We start from the raw sequence: 20,433 nt of genomic DNA on the forward strand, positions 1-20,433 counted from the left end.
ATTGAAAATACTGTTTTTGCTTGATATTTCAAACTTGTAACTGAGCATGAATTTATGCTTTCTTATTTGTTGTCACACACTTAATGCTATACTTCTCTCGTCAGCAATAATAAAATTCCCAGAAATATGATTTTTTTCTATTACTTTTCTATTTTGTATTCATTATTTTATATGCAACACAAACCTGAAGTCATTTTTGCACCACATCATCTGTTTCATGCCCTAAATGTGCACTACTGAGCATTGAATGTATAACAAATTTTAGTTGTAAATTCCTTTACTTCTGCTTTGAACAATGTTAGATGATAAGTGTCATCACTCCTTACCCCTCCTCTTCTCAGTCTCCAGAAGCAGCTACTTTATTTGGTATTTTAGAAGCAGTACAGAAAGGCCTGTTTGCACAATACTCATCAAGACATTTTAGAGTGTCAGTTACAAGTTCAAATGTACAATGGAATATATCCGTAGAGTACATGTGAATTAAATATGGTTCTTTAAACATTGTATTCAAAATATTTATATTTTGCACAATTGTCTGTTTTTCTACTAAAACATATCCCAAGAAAACTCACAAGGCAATAGGCATGGGGAAAATAAATACAGAGTAATTACATTGTATTTAAAGTTATTTTAAACTGATACATAAAAATGTGGAACAGAAGCCTTTTAAGGCACCAGTGACATGTACTGCTATGTGAAGTCTCAGCAATGATGTCATAGCAGACATGTACCCATTTGCTATCTTTCTCCCAGCCATGAGCACACTGCAGATGATGTGACTCTATATTCAAAAGACCCTAAAAGACTACCCGAAAACTGTTATAGTTCAGTAAAGGAACAGGATACAAAGTTAACATATAGAAATCAGTAGTTTTACTGTATGTCAATGACAAGCATGTTGAGAATGTAAACAGGGAAATTATCCCATTCACAATTGCTTAAAACAAAACAATAGGGCTCAATAATCCAAAAAACTTTGGTAAGTTCAAAAAATCATGTGAACAGAATATGAGGAAATTGTAGAACACATTAAAATTTCAAGATCATGGGTACAGAAAAAGAAGAAATTCCGGCCAATGGCATGCAGCACATATCCACCAAAATTATTGAAGAAAGCTTTCCCACTTGTTTAAAAGAGACCCATCCAGATACAAGAAGCTCACAGAACACCAAAGACAATGGTCCAAGAAAGAAACTCTCCAAAGCGTATCATAGCAAAATGTCTAAACAACGAAAACAAGAAAATAAAACCATGGCCTGAAATTGGAACTGTACAAAGGGATGGTGTATGGATATGATAAGAAAAGGTCAACAGAAAATACAAACCAAATAGAGCTTATGAAAACCTCTCTAGAAACCCTCACTAATAGAGTTAATCATGCAGAGGACAGAACCTCAGAGGTGGAAGACAAGACAGAAGAAAGTTTGGGAGTCCAAAAACTTTGATAAGTTCAAAAAATCATGAACAGAAAATGAGGGAACTGTGGGATACCCTAAAAAGACCTAACATCTTGATCATAAGTATACCAGAAGGGAAAGAATCCAGGCCAAAGACATGGAGATACATTTAACAAAATTACTGAACAAAAAAACTTTCCTACCCTCTCAAAAAAGTGACCTAGCCGGGTGTGGTGGCACACGTCTTTAATCCCAGCACTCGGGAGGCAGAGGTAGGAGGATTGTCGTGAGTTCAAGGCCACCCTGAGACTCCATAGTGAATTCCAGGTCAGCCTGGACCAGAGTGAGACCCTACCTTGAAAAAACAAAAAAAATGAAAAAAAAAAGAGAGACCTATCCAAATACAAGTAACTTCAAACAGAGTGGACCAAAGAATAAACTCCCCAAGGCCCATCATCATTAAAACTCTAAGCAAGGTGTGGGGAAGATTTAGCAGACTCTTCCCCGACACCCCTTTGCCTCCGGACTTCTCTGGGGCCAGCAGCCTGTGGACTGGGGGCCCGGGACCGCTGGCTCACCCACTCAGTGTCCAACCAGCAATTTGCAGGTGGCTGCGCCAAGGCGGCAGAGAAAGCTCCCCAGGGGGCTCAGGCGGACGCGGCCCTGCTGCACAGGCGGCATCTGTAAGTGGTTCGATGTGAAGGGGACGCAGTGGAGGTCACCTTTAAGAAGTCAGCCAAGGGCTTGGAATCCATTGCGTCACCAGTACTGGTGGGGTTTCTGTACTAGGAGTGAGAGAGGTCCCCAAGGGGAACAACATGCAGAAACGCAGATCCAAAAGAGACAGGGGCTACAACTGTGGTGGCCTAGACCACCATGCCAAGGAATGCTAGCTGTCACCCCAGGCCAAGAAGTGCCAATTCTGCCACAGCATCAACCATATGGTAGCCTCATGCCCGCTGAAGGCCCAGCAGACCTCCAGCTCCCAGGGAAAGCCCGCTTATTTCCTTGAGGATGAAGAAGAGATCCACAGTCCCGCCTTGCTCCCCCCCCCCCCAGAAGCCCAGAATTGACCCACGGGAGTGGGCTGTTCTTTTGCTATCAGGAAGTTTCAAGAAGGCATCAATCAGCAGAGTGGGGAAAGTGAGGGTAGGATGGGTTGGGGGAGGCTGGAGCTGCCATATATCTCGGGCTGGTGTTTCCAGCATCAGCCTGTCTTCCCTTGGTGTGGGAGGGAGGAACTCCAACCATGCTGTATCCAAATGCAAGTGAGGGCTTTGGAGCAGGGAGACCATCTTAGAACCTGTATCTGCATGCTGTATCTGACGCTTTAGCCCCCAAACGTCAAGCTTGTAAGAGTGGCGTGGATAGGGACGTTACTCCCCTTCTGAAGAAGGGTGTAGAACATCGCCCCTACCAGGCAGGGGATGAAACAAAAGCTCCAGACCAGATGAATGAACCCAAACCACAAGCTACCACATTCTGTGGGAGGGAATCTCAGGAGCAAGGCAGGGTTGGTTGGTTGGTTGGTTGGTTGGTTGGTTTGTTGGTTGGGTTTTTAAATTTTTAGCATCACTGCTAGATTACTTGTAACCTAGTCTTGGGATATGGTGCTGGAAACTATCTCAAACAATGGGTTGTGATGACAGTCCAAACAGGTGATAGTGGGAGGAGCTACGGACCTGCCTTTCCTACCTCCTTCCCATCCCTCTCTGCAAGAAACTTATGTTATGTTATTTCCTGCATCATATCAGGCCACAATGTGTTAAAGCTAGAAATTAACAAGAGAAACAGCAGAAGTTACACCTGTTCCTGGGGACTGAACAAGCTATTAAATAATGAATGGCTCATGGAAGACATCAAAAAGGAAATTGTAAAATTTCTAGAACTAATTAATAACAAAAGCTCAACATACCAAAACTTATGAGACACAATCAAGGCAGTCCTAAGGGAAAATTCATAGCACTAAATGTCTTCATAGCAATGACAGAGAGACCTCAAATTAATAACTTTACCGTTCACCTAAAAGAATTGAAAAACAAGAAAACCCAACTCTAACAGTTCCAGATGGAAAGAAATAATTAAGATCAGAGCAGAAATTAATGGAGTGGAAATTAAGAAAACAATTAAGAATTGATGAAATGAAGAGCTTGTTCTTTTAAAAAATAAACAAGCCGGGCGTGGTGGCACACGCCTTTAATCCCAGCACTCGGGAGGCAGAGGTAGGAGGATCGCCGTGAGTTCAAGGCCACCCTGAGATGACAGAGTTAATTCCAGGTCAGCCTGGACCAGAGTGAGACCCCACCTCGAAAAACCAAAAAAAAAAAATAAAATAAAATAAACAGATTGATAATCTCCTGGACAATTTGATCACATGAATAAAAAGAGAGGTCTCAAATTAACAAAAGTCGAAAGGAAAAGGGGAGGTCACAACAGTTTCCAATGAAATTGGAAGAACCAGAAGGACATATTTCCAAAACCACTATTCCACAAAATTGGATAACCTGGAAGGAATGGATGAATTCCTAGACATATAACACCTGCCAAAACTAAAACCAGAGCAGAAAAATCTCTTAAACAAACCCGTTACTTCTACTGAGATTGAAAATGTAATTAAAACCTCCCCAGAAGGAAAAGTCCAGGACTTGATGGCTTCTCAGCAGAATTCCACCAAACCTTTATTGAAGAACTGAAACTACTTTTTCTCCAGCATCTCATCATATTAGTAGAACAGGGAAAGCTCCCCAACTCCTTCTATGAAGCCAGCATCACTCTAATACCAACACCAGATAGAAATACAAGAAAAGAAAAATGTAGACCTATATCCCAGATGAACATAGGTGCAAAATTCCTGAACAAAGTAGAAGAGGGACCACCTGGAAAGATAAAGAGGCTCAGGGCAAGGGGAATCAGGGAGAAGCTAAAAAAGTGATAGGATGGAATTATAATCAAAATATTTTATTACAAATACAAAAATTGTCACTAAAAGGATTGAATAAGAGGTAAAGTTTACATTTGTAATTAACAATCAATGAATAACACTGATTATTAACTGATAAATAATAACTAATGTGCTAGACAAGGTGGAATAAGGTAGTAAAGACCAGGGTAGAATTATTCTAGGTTTCTCTCATGTGGGAATGAAGCTTCATTTCTCCAGGAAACATCAGACATCCCATCTTCTCATCCAGCAGTACTTTGGAACGTCCCTATGGTTCTGGTCCCATCTTGACTTGAACTCACATATGGAAGGAGCTAGTGGCAGATTATATAACTCCCTCCTGTGCTGGCTGGAGACTTCTGGCTAGACATACATGGCACGGAGTGGAGTTCTTTCATGCCTCTCGCCTACAATAGCTTGAACTTATACCCTGGCTGTTGCCCCACACAATGACACCAGGATCCTTGAAAGTTAGGGACCTCTGGATCTCCCCTTTAAATACAGAGATACAGGACAAATATACATTACCAGTAGCTTCAGAATTTAAATGATAGGGTTATCAATGTGATTCCTCCTGTTTTTGTGAAATAGTGTGCCATTTCACCAGCAGTTCCTCTTCCCTTCCTCTGCCCTTCTCCTACGCTCAGACTCTAGTAAGCAGTATTATACTGTCCCTTTCTCATTTAGCTTTCTTAGACCCCATTGGGACCCAGTGTGATTTCCCTTTCTGAGGTGCTAAGTGTGTGAAGCACATGACTTCGTCATCCGAGAGCATGCAGACCTATCTGCACATTAAGCTGCTCCCTCTATGTGTGTGCGACTGGGACATGTGAGTTGAAAGGAATGTGTCACCTACTTGGCTCTTGATCTCTTCTGCTTCACTTGAATGGGAGTGACTCAGTTCAGAAATGGGGAGGGGTCTTTCGACTCCTCAGGCAACTCAGTTGGTGAGTTGCAAATCCCCGACACACGCTCCTCAGGACCTCGATTCTGTCACTGAGGGGTTGCCTGGTGTGGTGGGCTTGCCTTCCTCTCATGCTTTATGTGAGGGCATTGGGCTCTTTGTGTGCCCTCCAATGGGGAAGAGCCAGGAGGTGCCAGCGGCAGACACTGCACTGCTCTATGAGCCGCCCTGGCAGTGGTCCTCCTCTCCAGGCTGAAGAGGGGATGGCTGGCATGGTGGCTCTCCTGACCCTGTTCTGATGGGCTTGTTGATTACTATTAGGCAGAGGATGTTTGGATAAGGACATGGCATGGAGGAGGAACAGCCAGGGTCACTGCTGAACTGTTTTATGGGGGAGCACAGACGGCATGATATAGAACATGGAAAATTTGCATGTTCTGCCTTTTCAGATTAGAATTGGATAGTGGCCACTTCCTGTTCCCAGGGTCTGGTACTGTAACATAAGTTAAGTTGCCCTGGCATCATTAGCATTTTCCTGTAAGAGTAGTAGCCCCTCTTACTCATTGTTCTCAAAAGTGTGAAGTTCAAATGCTCACGGACAGGCTTCTTAGGCTATGGCAGTACATATTCATTGACTTGGCTAATGCATCAGAACTTCAAGATTTACTCCAGAGCTGACCTATGAATAATTCACGATGCTGTGAGGTTTGTTCTAGAGCTTGCCTGTGTTTAATCCACAGGAGGTGCAAGGCTTCCTCCAAAGTTGGCCCATGTCTGAACTTTGAGTGCTGCAAGGTTTATTTCATAGCTGGTCTGTCGAACACACAGTGATGCAAGGTTTGCTAAATTCCTATACCTTGCTTCGAATAAACAAAAACCCCAAAATACCACTGGGATAGAATTGATATTTATAAATTTATCTATACTTCTATAACCTAGCTATCTTCACTGGAAGTTCCAAAACCATTCATGTAAGGAAAAGTCTCTTAAACAAATAATGTTGGAACAATTATATAAACACATCAAAATTGATTTGTGTGTATACTTGAAGGCATAACTAAAATCGTGAAATGGCCAGTTGTGGTGGCCCATACCTATAATCTCAGCATTTGGGAGACTGAGAGAAGTGGACCACTGTCAGTTTGAGGCACGATGGTGGCTACAGAGTGAGGACTAGGTAGGTCGTCCTGGGCTAGAGTGAGATTATGATGAATTTTCACATTTTAGTCATTGTGCTGTTACACAGTAATTATATATGAATAATCCAGCATTAGATAAGAATTATCCATTTGCATGTCAATAAATCATTTCAATATAGGTAATTGAAGACATATTGGTGCAGTGACTTATAAAATTCTCCAAGATGAGGATGAGTGTTCCCTGGAGCTTTAGGAAATAAGACTTGACGGGGAGGTCAAAGAAGGAACATCTGATCATGCAAGGTGGTGGATTCCCTGGGGAAAGGTTTGCAGATGCAAACACAATGCCATGAAGAGAGCTGGTTGATGACTTCGGACAGGCATGAAGCAGAGCTGGTACTTGGGGTGAAGAGAAACAAACCCATTGACAACTGGGGTAATATCAAGGTCTTTTGGATCAACTAGAGATTTCAGGTTAAAGCTCTGTAAAATGGTGGTCAGGAATAAAAACAACTCCATTCAGGCCAGGCTCTCTCCCACACAAACCCGTTTTCCTGAAAATGGAACAGGAAAAAAAAACAAAACCATAATTAACTCCTTGTGTATGACTTGATAAGCACTGTGTGTGTTCTTTTTATTTATTATTATTTTAAATATTTTTTAAAATTTTGTTTTTTATTTTTATTTATCTGTAATAGAGATGATAGATAGATAGATAGATAGATAGATAGATAGATAGATAGATAGATAATAAATAGATGGAGGGAGAAAATAGGTGCACCATGGCCTCCAGCCACCACAAATGAACTTGACACATGCACCACCTTATGCATCTGGTTTTATATGGGTCCTGAGGAATCAAACCTGAGTCCTTTGGCTTTGCAGGCAAGCTCCTTCACTGCTAAGCCATTTCCCCAGCCCTGTTTTCTTTCCTTATTTTATTTTATTTTATTTTATTTTATTTTATTTTATTTTATTTTATTTTGAGAGAGAGAGAATTGCATCCCAGGGCCTCAGCACTTAATTGAACTCCAGATGCTTGTGCCATCTCGTGTGCATGTGCAACCTTGTGCGTGCCTCACCTCTGTGCTCTGGCTTACATGGGGCCTGGAGAGAGTTTGAATATGGGTTCTTAGGCATTTCAGGCAAGGGCCTTAACTGTTAAGCTATCTCTCCAGCCCAACCACTGTGTTTTTAACTGTCACAAAAAGAATGTATAATAACTTTGATAAATGTTTGGGTGGATGGATGAATGGACAGCTGAATTGATAAATGGACAGAAAATGGAGATATTTGTTCTCCATGTCTAATATTAACAAATATATAATTTATATTTATATAAAAGCTCAAGAAGTTCTCAACATTAACACAAGTTTTCTCCTCTATAGTATAGAAACAAAGCAGCACATATGTAGTGGATCAAGTAGCTTTTGAGAACTGTGGAAATCAACAGCACACTAAAAGAAGCCTGGTGGAGGAAATTTTTACTCCTTTTTTCTGTCTATTCTTTTACTATTATTATTTCATTCATTAATTATCTTTCATTGTATTTTACTCTTTAAATCAAAGTTTCTTGCACTTTTCATTTTCTCCCTTTAAATTTTCTTATTTCCATTTCTTTTACTCCTTTAAAAAAATCACTGTGTGTTTATGTGTGTTCTTTTTCCCACAATATGCTGGATATCTACATGTAAAAAATGGGCACAGACACCTACCTTTTACTCCATGAAAATCAACTGAATCAACCAACAGATGAAGCACACAGACAACGGAGTACCCAACTCTGAAAATGATGATTTATAATTTGAAGGATAATGGATAAAACAACATGCTAGACCCTAGTGATAAGTATCATTTGTGAAGAAATAAAAGAGGACATAAAAGTAGAAGGTTATTAGAAACCAAGACATGGACTAAAGGGAGGGATAACAGAGGCTAGAGGAAAAGAAATAAGGTAGGGTGAATTTGATCAATGTATATTGGAAATGTTACTGTGAGCACTATTCTGCAGTTAACAATGTTAATAAACATAAAATAACATAATATGTTATTGATTATTAGCCTTATTCAAAACACTGGGTTATTTTCATCCACATTATAACTATCCTTGACATTTTAGGTTTCTGACAATTTTTATCTAGAAATATACTCATGTTGCTTGTATTTCCTGTGATATTTTCTTCTATTCATCACACTTTCTATTATCAGCTCCATTATACACACTCTTCATTGCTCTCCAAAAGGCTATGAGTACTCACTATTTCTGTACTGTTACTCTTTTGAAATTAGATACCTTTACTACATTCAAAAAGTGGCCAAATTTCCTTTCCTTTCTATACTCTGCTTATCTGCAGAATAAAGAAAATCTTGTCCTCTCTGGGTTTCCTCCAAATCATAACTATAGTCATGTTTTCATCGGAGCAAGAATAACCTGGAATTAGAATGCTCTATTTTATTTATTTTTTTAAAAAGTTATTAATTTATTTGAGAGAGAGAGAGACAGTGAGTGAGTATGGGCACAATAGGGCCTCCTGCCGCTGCAAATAAACTCCAAATGCATGTGCCACTTTGTGCATCTGGTTTTATGCTAGTAGTGGAAAATTAAACCTAGGCTGGCAGGATTTGCAAGCAAGTGCCTTTAACTACTGAGTCATCACTCCAGCCCTGTTTATTTTTCAATTGTGTCAAAATTTGCACTTGTAAAGAGAGGTTTTGGTATTTGCTTTCATGTTATCTACAGCAATAGATATAAAGTAGACATCCCAAGCCAATGTCAAGGAAGGGAGTTCCATGACTGGAGATGACACACGCCTCAGGTGTGGAGATAAAAGATTTAAGACACATGATCATGACTGGAGGTAAGGTAGCCAGAGGTATTCAATGAACATCACAGTGTATCCCACCACGTCCCTAACATTTTCACATCCACATGGTTATTTGGCAGAGGTTCTGACACTCCATGAGTGAGGCCAGAAATCCTGCTGTTGATTCATTCTTTTCAAATACTGTGCATTTGTTTTTTGGTTTTTTTTTTATTCTCTCTTTGCCCTTTAAGGTAGCTCAAGTATATCTTCTGCTATTCAAATGTTGCTTACTCTATTTTATGCTTCAAGGTGGAATACGAGAAACAAGAAATGGGTACTTTATGCCCCATAACTTCCACTTCCCTTCCTCTAGCAACCTGTGCTTCCTTCCTTCACAGCACTAATGCTCTGGGAGTACAATGGACTATTTGCGCGCCTGCTTCCATCACTGGGTATGATGCCTTTTGCTGCACAGTCTATGCTTGGGAAGACTCTTATCCCCACAGCTGAGCCCAGGGGCTGAGCAATACCAATAAGCAAGCTGCCTTTTTCATGCCATGTAAGGTAATTTACCTTCCAGAAGGAATTTTGTGGTCTCTTGATGATACATGTGAACACATAATTCAGCTAGCCCATGGCCTAGCTTTGCCTATTTGTAAAAAAGATAGGCCAGCTTCCTAAAGTCCCACTAACCTGAACCAACCTGAGGATGTCTCATGAACATGGAAAGTGCATGGACATCATGAGGGTTGCTCCTAACCACATCTAAAGAGCTAGTCTACCAGCCCAAGGGGAGGCATCATATAAGTTTCAACTCCTTCCCAAAAGACACCTTTTGGCATGAAAATCAATTTTTTTTTTTTCGAGGTAAGGTCTCACTCTAGCCCAGGCTGACCTGGAATTCACTGTGGAGTCTCAGGGTGGCCTCGAACTCACGGCGATCCTCCTACCTCTGCCTCCTGAGTGCTGGGACTAAAGGCGTGCGCCACCACGCCCGGCTTGAAAATCAATTTTAATTACCTGTTGAAAAAGGCATAAAGAAATCACTTTTCTTAAAGTTGCCACTCTTATCCAGAAAGTGACTTGGGTCAAAGGTCTTTGGGTCGGAGAATTCTGTGTCATTGTGCAGCACTGATGACAGTGATGTTATTATAGTTGTGCCCTAGAAACAGGAGACACAGGCAGCCAAATTATGAAGAACTCATGGCACTCAGAGAAGCAATGGAAAAGTACATAATTCAATCTTCTGATTCAGAGTTGATGAAATCATTCCCAAATAACAGTAATGATTTACCCAGACAGGATCGTATGTCCTGGTAAGTGTAAAAATTAAAATTTAAATAATTGAGTGAATGACACAGCAGAATTTTTACATGAAGTTTACATACCATGTCAGATTTATTAAGATATAAAAGAGGAACACTCTGTAATAGAATTATGTCTTTCTCTTCCCTTGTGTTGACAGAGGACTAGAATTATACTGTGAATATGGAACTATCAAAAGCAATGAGGTGAGGACTTATGGTTAAGATGGCAGCATAGGAGACATAGCAAACCATCTTAGGAAGGGATTTAAGCAAAATATACTCTTCTTCTAAAAGTGAAGGAGCATAGGTTATTCTCAGACATAGTGGAGAAGCAGGAGAGACCAAGATACACTAGAAAGAGGAAAACATCCAGAAACCGACTGAGGAGCTCGTGGCCTTCTGATCTGCACAATCTGCTCATCTGCCTGGCACTGCCTGCCTGAAAGCAGTTAGAGAGAAAAAGCAAGTCACCTACAAAGGCAAGCTCATCAGAATAACAGCAGATTACTCAACACAAACTTTACAAGCCAGAAGGGCTTGGAAATATGTATTCCAAGTTCTCAAAGATAACAACTGTCAACCAAGATTACTTTATCCTGCAAAGCTATATGTCCAAACTGATGGAGAAATAAGGGCATTCCACAACAGAAACAGGCTAAAGAATTTATGATGACTAAACCAGCTCTATAGAAAATGCTTGAAATGCTTGAAGGAATCCTTCACACTGAAGAAAAAGCAAAACACACACAAGAGGAAATAGATAAGAATAAACAGTTAATACAAGTGAGTAAAGGGAAAACAGGAGGCCCTACAAAGTAAGAAGAATGGCAAGAGTAAATGCATACCTTTCTGTAATAACTCTTTTTTATGTATATATATATATATATATATATATATATATATATATAATTATTATTATTATTATTTTGCCCTGGCTAACACCTACACGCAGCTCAGGCCTCCGAGTCCTGGCTCTGCTCTGAGGAGCCCGCGGCGTGAACCAGAGGCTGAGCAGAGACAAGTTCAAGGCTCACGGTGGCACTCCACAGACGAGGGCAGAAAATCTCCGTAGAACCAGTCAAGCAGAACAAGAGGAACAACACGAGAGGAAAGAAAAAAGACACAAGCATAGGTCACCAGCACTCACAGGGGAAGGACCCGGAGCTGGGCAGGTCGCCATGACGCTGTAATAACTCTTAATATCAAAGGTCTCAATGTCCCAACCAAAAGACACAGACTTGCAAACTGGATTAAAAGGCAGGATCCTGCTGTTTGTTGCCTCCAGGAAATTCATCTCTCAATTAAAAGATAGACACTGTCTTAGGATGAAAGGATGGAAAATGATATTTCAAGCAAATGGGCCTAGGAAACAAGCAGGGGTTGCTATCCTAATATCTGACAGGATAGACTTCAAGCTAACATTAGTGAGGAAAGATAAATAATGTCATTTTATACTGATTAGAGGAGCACTACAACAGGAAGACATTATAATAATAAATGTATATGCACCTAGCATGAGAGCTCCCAGTTACATCGAACAAACACCATTAGACTTAAGGTCACAGATAGCAACAAATACAGTTGTAGTGTAGTACTTCAATACCCCACTCTAATCAATTGACAGGTCATCATGGGAAAAAAATAAACAGAGAGACATCTGGATTAAATGATGTCATGGAACAAATGGACCTAACAGATATATACAGAACATTCCATCCAAATGCTGCAGAATACACTTTTCTCAGAAGCATAGTGGAATATTCTCTAAAATAGAGCATATATTAGGACCAAAGCCAATCTCAACAAATACAGGAAAATTGAAATAATCCCTTGTACACTATGGGACCACAATAGAATTAAACTGCAAATCAACAACAATAAAAATTATAGAGCACACAGAAATTAATGGGGACTAAGCAGTACACTATTGAATGATGAATGGGTCATTGAAGAAATGAAAAAGGAAATCAATAAATTTATGGACTCAAATGATGATGAGAAAACAACATACCAAAACCTTTGGGACACAATGAAGGTGGTTCTAAGAGGGAAATTTATAGCTCTAAGTGCTTATATTAAGAAATTAGAAGCCGGGCGTGGTGGTGCACGCCTTTAATCCCAGCACTTGGGGGGCAGAGGTAGAAGGATTGCTGTGAGTTTGAGGCCACCCTGAAACTCTATAGTGAATTCCAGGTCAGCCTGGGCTAGGGTGAGACCCTACCTCAAAAAAAAAAAAAAAAAAAAAAAAAAAAAAAAAGAAGAAAGAAAGAAACTAGAGAATTCACAAGTAAAAAATTTAATACTTTACCTTAAGGCCTTGGAAAAAGAAAAACAAGGCAAAAAAAATCAGTAGATGGGAAGAAATAACAATGATTAGGGCAGAAATTAATGAAAATGAAACCCCCCCAAAATCCAATCAATGAAGCAAAGGAATTTGTTTTTTTAAAGGATAAACAAGATTGATAAATGCTTGGCAAATCTGACCAGAAGAAAGAGAGAATAGACAAAAACTAATAAAATAAGAGATGAAAAAAGGCACCATTACAAAAGATACCAAATAAATTCAGAAAATCATAAGGGCGTACTTTAAAAATATATGCCTCTAAGTTGAAAAATATGAAAGAAATGGATGATATCCTTGATTTATATGACCTACCAAAATTAAGTCAAGATGCGATAAACCATTTAAATAGACCAATAAAAGTATGGAGATCCTCAGAGTTATAAAAGAAAAAAAATCTCCCAACTCAAAAAAGTCCAGACCCAAATAGATTCACTGGTGAATTTTCCCAAACCTTCATGGAAGAACTAACACCACTGTTTGTCAAACTTTTCTATAAAATAGAAAAAGAAGGAATTCTACTGAGCTCCTTCTATGAAGCCAAGATCATCCTGATACCAAAACCAGATAAAGATGAGCAAAAGAAAGAAAAAATTACAGACCAATCTCCATCATGAACATAAATGCAAAAATCCTGAACAAAATATTAGAAAAGAATTCAAGAATATATCAGAAAGATTATTCAACCTGACCAAGTTGGCTTTATCCCAGGGATGCAGGGATGGTTCAACATATGTGAATTGACAAATGTAATATATAATATAAATGTTCTGAAGGACAAAAATCACTGATCATGTCAATAGATGCAGAAAAGACATTCAGCAAAATATAACATCCCTGCATGGTAAAAGTATTAGAGAAACTGGGAATGGAAGGAACATATCCCAACATAATAAAAGCTATTTATGAGAAACCTACAGCGAATATAATACTAAATGGGGAAACACTTGAAGCTTGTCCACTAAATAAAGGAACAAGATAAGGGTGTCCACTGTTCCTGCTTTTATTTAATATAGTACTTGAAGTCTTAGTTATAGCAATAAGGCAAGAGACACTCATAAAAAGGACAAAAATTGGAAAGGAAGGGATCAAACTATCATTATTTGCAGATGGTATGATTCTATACATAAAGGACCCAAATTACTCTACCAGAAAATTGTTAAGTGCTGGGAAACACTTTTAGCAATGTAGCAGGATGAAAAATATACACACAGAAATCAGTAGCTTTTCTATATACTAACAACAAACATGAGAAGGATGAAATCAAGTAAACTCTCCCAAGGAAGTGAAGGATCTCTAGAATGAAAACTTTAAAACTCTCAAGTGAGAAATTGCAGAAAACACAAGGAAATGGGAAGACATCCCTTGTCCTTGAATTGAAAGAATCAATTTTTTGAAAATGTCAATCTTACCAAAAGCAATCTACACATTTAATGCAATCCCCATTAAAATTCCAATGGCATTCTTCACAGAAATAGAAAAACAATCCTCAAATTCATTTGGAAGCAAAAAAATCATTGAATAGCCAAAACAATTTTGAGCAACAAAAATAAGGCTAGTGGTATCACTATACCCAATTTTAAGCTTTATTACAAAGCATTAGTAACAAAAACAGCATGGTATTGGCACAAAGACAGATATGTACATGAATGGAACAGAATAGAGGACTCAAGAGTTAATCCAGACAACTACGTCAATTTGATTTTTGACAAAAATTTTATTCACTAGAGAAAAGACAGCCTCTTCATTAAGGGATGCTGGGAAAACTGGGTATCTATAAGTAGAAGGATGAAAATACATCCTTGTTGTTCTCCATGCAGAAGAATCAAGTCCAAGTGGATCAAGGACCTTAATATCAGACCTGAGTCTCTGAAATTTCTAGAGGAAAAGGTAGGAGAAACACTACAACATATTGGCATAGGCAGTGACTTTTCAAATATAATCCCAGTTGCTCAGGAAATAAAACCACTAATCAACCAATAGGATCTCATGAAATTACAAAACCATTGTAGAGGAAGGACACTGTGAATAGAGCAAAGAGACAACCTACAGAATGGGAGAAAATTTTATCCAGCTACATATCTGACATAGGATTAATACCCAGAATATAAAAGGAACTCAAAAAAACCAAACAACCCAATTAAAAAATGGGCTATGGAACTAAATAGAGAGTTCTCATAAGAAGAAATACATATGGCGGACTTCTAGTTAAGATGTTGGCCTAGGTACCATGCCAAAGCAGCCTGGGGGGGTGGGGGAAGACCAAAACAACTCAGCAAAATACACACTTTTACTAAAAACTGAGGTGTATAGGAAATTGAAGCAGTAGCGGAGAAGTAGGAGAGATCCAGAGCATCCAGAGCCCGAGCAGGATGGCAAAAGCTAGAAAGTAACCAAGCTCGGCTCCAGCCGCAAGAAAAGCCAGGTGTGGGAGCTTCCCTTCACACCACGCTCTCCACAACTCAGGAAACGTGAAGGGAGAGCGGCAGTGAGCAACAGAGAAGCAGACCGCGAGGTAGAAGAACACGTGGAGAGGCGAGAGAACCAGAGCAGCTGCGGCTCCCTCCCCTCCCCCACCACCTGAGCCCAGCTCCAGCAAACAGAGCAGCAGTCCCGGGACCCGGCCATGCCAACCTGAGCCAACAGTGGGGCCCAAACAGGAGCAGAGTTTGGCAGCAACATCAGCGGCTCTGGCACTGGTAACAGTGGCCCCAGCAGTAGCAGACCAGGGGGGCAATAACAGCCAACCCAACAGCAGAAGCTTCAGCTGCTGACAGACCCAGTGGGAGAGCTGATCTGCAGGGCCACAGTTGCCAGGCTTGGCTTGCCCTGCAGGAAAAGCCAGTGCCCAGCTCCAGAAATCACAACAGCAGCCTGACGACCCAGGCAGCAACTTGACTGAGACCAAACTCATCCAAGGTAACTGGCTTTGCACCAGGGAAGGGTCTCACTTGGTCACAAGCTGACTTGGATCCCTCAACAGACCAGAAATCTTAACCTCTATGTTGATAGAGGATCTGGTTGTTATAATAACTACTCTGGCATACATATTTGGGGCTGTTTTTGACTGAATGGGTACAGTGTTTAGTTAACTTTTAGAATCTACCTGTATCTTATTCCACTCAGCCTACTTGAATACCCCCATAGCAGGGAAACTCAACCCCTAGGAGCACCTTTGTAGATACTCTCAGACTCTTAAGAGCCACATCTAACACCTCAATCACCTACCCTGAAAATAGATAACAACAAACCAAATGATACAGCTAAGAATACCCAGTTAGCTAGAAAACCCAAAAATTAACATAATCCAAGATGCAAGAATATATACATTACAACACAAGAAACACTAAAAAGCAAGATGATATAAATCCACCTAAAAGTATTAATGCATCAGAAATGACCTCCAGTGAGAACGAGTTAGAGGAAATGCATGAGAAAGATTTCAAAAGAATGATTGTAAATATGTTCAAAGAAGTCAGAGAACAAATCAAAGGAGTCAAAGAGGAACTTAAAGAGGAAATCAAAGGAATCAAAGAAGAGGCAGGACACCAATTTCATGAAATAAAGAAGGCAATACAAGACATAAATAAGGAAATAGAAATAATAAAGAAAAACCAGTCAGAATTACTAGCAATGAAGAACACAGTTAATGAAATAAAAAACTCTGTAGAAAATCTCACCAGTAGAATGGATGAAGGAGAGGATAGGATATCTAAGCTAGAAGACCAGGTGGCAGATCTAATACAAGCCAACAAAGAGAAAGACAAACTTGTAGAAAAGTATGAGTGGGAATTTCAAGATATTCGGGACACTATGAAAAGATCAAATATTAGAATCCAGGGCATAGTAGAAGGAGAAGAATTCCACTCCAAAGGCATAGTAGGTGTCTTCAACAAAATCATAGAAGAAAATTTCCCCCAAATTGGGAAAGAGGTGCCAATACAGATACAGAAAGCCTTTAGAACCCCAGCCATACAAAACATGGAAAGAACCTCTCCTCGCCATATTATAATAAAACTTCCAAACACATACACCAAAGAAAAAATATTGAAAGCAGTTAGAGATAAAAATCAAGTTACCAACAAAAGTAAGCCCATCAGGATTACAGCAGATTATTCAATACAAACTCTTAAAGCCAGAAGGGTTTGGAGTGATATATTCCAAGTTCTGAAAGATAACAACTGTCAACCAAGGATACTTTATCCTGCAAAGTTATCCATTCAACTAGACGGAGAAATAAGGACATTCCATGACAAAAGCAGGTTAAAGAAGTATTTGAAGACAAAACCAGCTCTACAGAAAATACTTGATAGAATCCTCCATGCTGAAAAAAGGAAAAGCACACATATAAGGAACCTAGAAAAAACAAGCAATACTCAAATACTTGTCAAAAGAGCACAGGTAGAACCAAAACCACAAAAAAAAAAAAAAAAAATGGCAAATATAAATACACACCTTTCAATAATATCTCTTAATATCAACGGCCTCAATGCCCCAACAAAAAGACAAAGGTTTGCAGACTGGGTTAAAAAGCAGGATCCTACAATTTGTTGTATTCAAGAAACTCACCTTTCTACAAAGGATAGACATTATCTTAGGGTGAAAGGTTGGAAGACGGTGTTTCAATCAAATGGGCCTAGAAAAAAACCCGGGGTTGCTATCCTAATATCTGACATGGTAGACTTCAGTCCAACGTTAGTCAAGAAAGATAAGGAAGGTCACTTTATATTGACTAAGGGCACACTCCAACAGGAGGACATTACAATCCTAAACATATATGCACCTAACATGGGGGATCCCAAATTCATCAAACAAACACTATTAGAACTAAGGTCACAGATAACACCAAACACAGTGGTAGTGGGTGACTTTAACACCCCAGTCTCATCATATGACAGATCATTCCCAGGAAAAAATAAAAAGAGAGGCATCTGGATTAAATGAGGTCATAGAAGGAATGGACCTAACAGATATATACAGGACATTTCATCCAAAGGCTGCTGAATATACATTCTTTTCAGCAGCACATGGAACATTCTCTAAAATAGACCACATAATAGGACACAAAGCAAATCTTAACAAATTCAGGAAAATTGAAATAATTCCTTGCATTCTATCTGACCACAATGGAATTAAACTACAAATCAGTAGCAAGAAAGGCTGTAGAGTATACACAAAAACATGGAAAGTAAACAACACACTACTAAATGATGAATGGGTCAATGAAGAAATCAAGAAGGAAATCAAAAAATTCATAGAGTCAAATGATAATGAGAACACAACATATCAAAATCTCTGGGACACAATGATGGCAGTTCTAAGAGGTAAATTTATAGCCTTAAGTGCCTATATTAAGAAATTAGAAAGGTCGCAAGTAAACGACCTAATGCTTTGCCTTAAAGCCTTGGAAAAAGAAGAACAAGGCAAACCAAAAATCAGTAGATGGGAAGAAATAATAAAGATTAGGGCAGAAATTAATGAAATAGAAACAAAAAGAACAATCCAAAGAATTAATGAAACAAAGAGTTGGTTCTTTGAAAGGATAAACAAGATTGATAAACACTTAGCAAATCTGACCAAAAGAAAGAGAGAAGAGACACAAATTAATAAAATCAGAGATGAACAAGGTAACATCACAACAGATTCCAGAGAAATTCAAAAAATCATAGGGACATATTATAAAAGCATATACTCCACAAAGTATGAAAATCTGAAAGAAATGGATGATTTCCTTGATTTATATGACCTACCTAAATTAAATCAAAATGAGATTAATCACCTAAATAGACCTATAACAAACATGGAGATCCGAACAGTTATCAATAATCTCCCAACTAAAAAAAGCCCAGGCCCGGATGGATTCACTGCTGAATTTTACCAGACCATTAAGGAAGAGTTAACACCATTGCTTCTTAAGCTTTTCCTGGAAATAGAAAAATAAGGAATTCTACCAAACTCCTTCTATGAGGCCAACATCACCCTGATACCAAAACCAGGCAAAGATAGAACAGAAAAAGAAAATTACAGACCAATCTCCCTCATGAACACAGATGCAAAAATTCTCAATAAAATATTGGCAAACAGAATACAAGAGTATATCAAAAAGATCATTCACCCTGACCAAGTAGACTTTATCCCAGAGATGCAGGGATGGTTCAATATACACAAATCTATAAATGGGTTGATGGACAAAAATCACTTGATCATCTCATTGGATGCAGAGAAAGCATTTGACAAAATCCAACAACCCTTCATGATAAAAGTCCTACAGAGACTGGGAATAGAAGGAACATATCTCAATATAATAAAAGCTATTATGACAAGCCTACAGCCAACATATTACTAAATGGGGAAAAACTGGAAGCTTTTCCACTAAAATCAAGAATAAGACAAGGGTGTCCACTGTCCCCACTTTTATTTAATATATTTCTGGGAGTCTTAGCCCTAGCAATAAGGCAAGAGACACACATAAAAGGGATACATATTGGAAAGGAAGAGATCAAGTTATCATTGTTTGCAGATGACATGATTCTATACATAAAGGACCCTAAAAAATCTATTAGCAAACTTAGAGCTGATCAAAACTTCCCGCCATGTGGCAGGATACAAAATAAATACACAGAAATCAGTAGCCTTCATATATGCTAACAACAAACACACAGAGGATGAAATCAGAGAATCACTCCCATTCACAATTGCATCAAAAAAAAAATAAAGTACCTTGGAATAAACCTAACCAAGGAAGTAAAGAATCTATACAATGAGAACTTTAAAACACTAAAGTGAGAAATTGCAGAAGACACTAGAAAGTGGAAAAACATCCCCTGTTCCTGGATTGGAAGAATCAATATTGTGAAAATGGCAAACTTACCTAAAGCAATCTACACATTTAATGCAATCCCTATCAAAATTCCAAAGGCTTTCTTCATGGAAATAGAAAAAACAATCCAAAACTTCATTTGGAATCACAAAAAACCTTGAATATCTAAAATAATACTGAGCAACAAAAATAAGGCTGGTGGTATCACCATACCTGATTTTAACCTATACTACAGAGCAATAGTAACAAAAACAGCGTGGTACTGGCACAAAAACAGACATGTAGATCAGTGGAACAGAATAGAGGACCCAGATGTAAGCCCAAGTAGTTATAGCCACCTGATATTCGATAAAAATGCCAAAAATACTCATTGGAGAAAAGACAGCCTCTTCAGCAAATGGTGTTGGGAAAACTGGATATATATCTGCAGATGGATGAAAATAGATTCTTCTCTCTCGCCATGCACAAGAATTAAGTCCAAATGGATTAAAGACCTTAACATCAGACCTGAAACTCTGAAACTGCTAGAGGAAAAAGTAGGGGAAACCCTTCAACATGTTGGTCTTGGCAAAAACTTTCTGAATACAACCTCAATTGTTCAGGCAATAAAAGCACAGATTAATCAAAGGGACATCATGAAATTACAAAGATTTTGCTCTGCAAAGGACACAGTGAAAAAAGCAAAGAGGCAATCTACAGAATGGGAAAAAAGTTGGCCAGCTATATATCTGATAGAGGATTAATATCTAGGATATACAAAGAACTCAAAAAGTTAAATA

General features: G+C 38.9%; 2 pseudogenes; both read left to right on the plus strand.

The window, feature by feature from the left end:
* Positions 1-1,045: 1,045 nt before the first annotated feature.
* LOC123460631 lies at positions 1,046-2,471 on the plus strand (annotated as a pseudogene).
* A 9,200-nt stretch (positions 2,472-11,671) lies between these two features.
* Positions 11,672-20,433, plus strand: part of LOC123460643 — a 32,245-nt pseudogene continuing 23,483 nt past the window's right edge.

Source organism: Jaculus jaculus, chromosome 1, assembly GCF_020740685.1.
Source record: "Jaculus jaculus isolate mJacJac1 chromosome 1, mJacJac1.mat.Y.cur, whole genome shotgun sequence".
Classification (NCBI taxonomy): Eukaryota; Metazoa; Chordata; class Mammalia; order Rodentia; family Dipodidae; genus Jaculus; species Jaculus jaculus.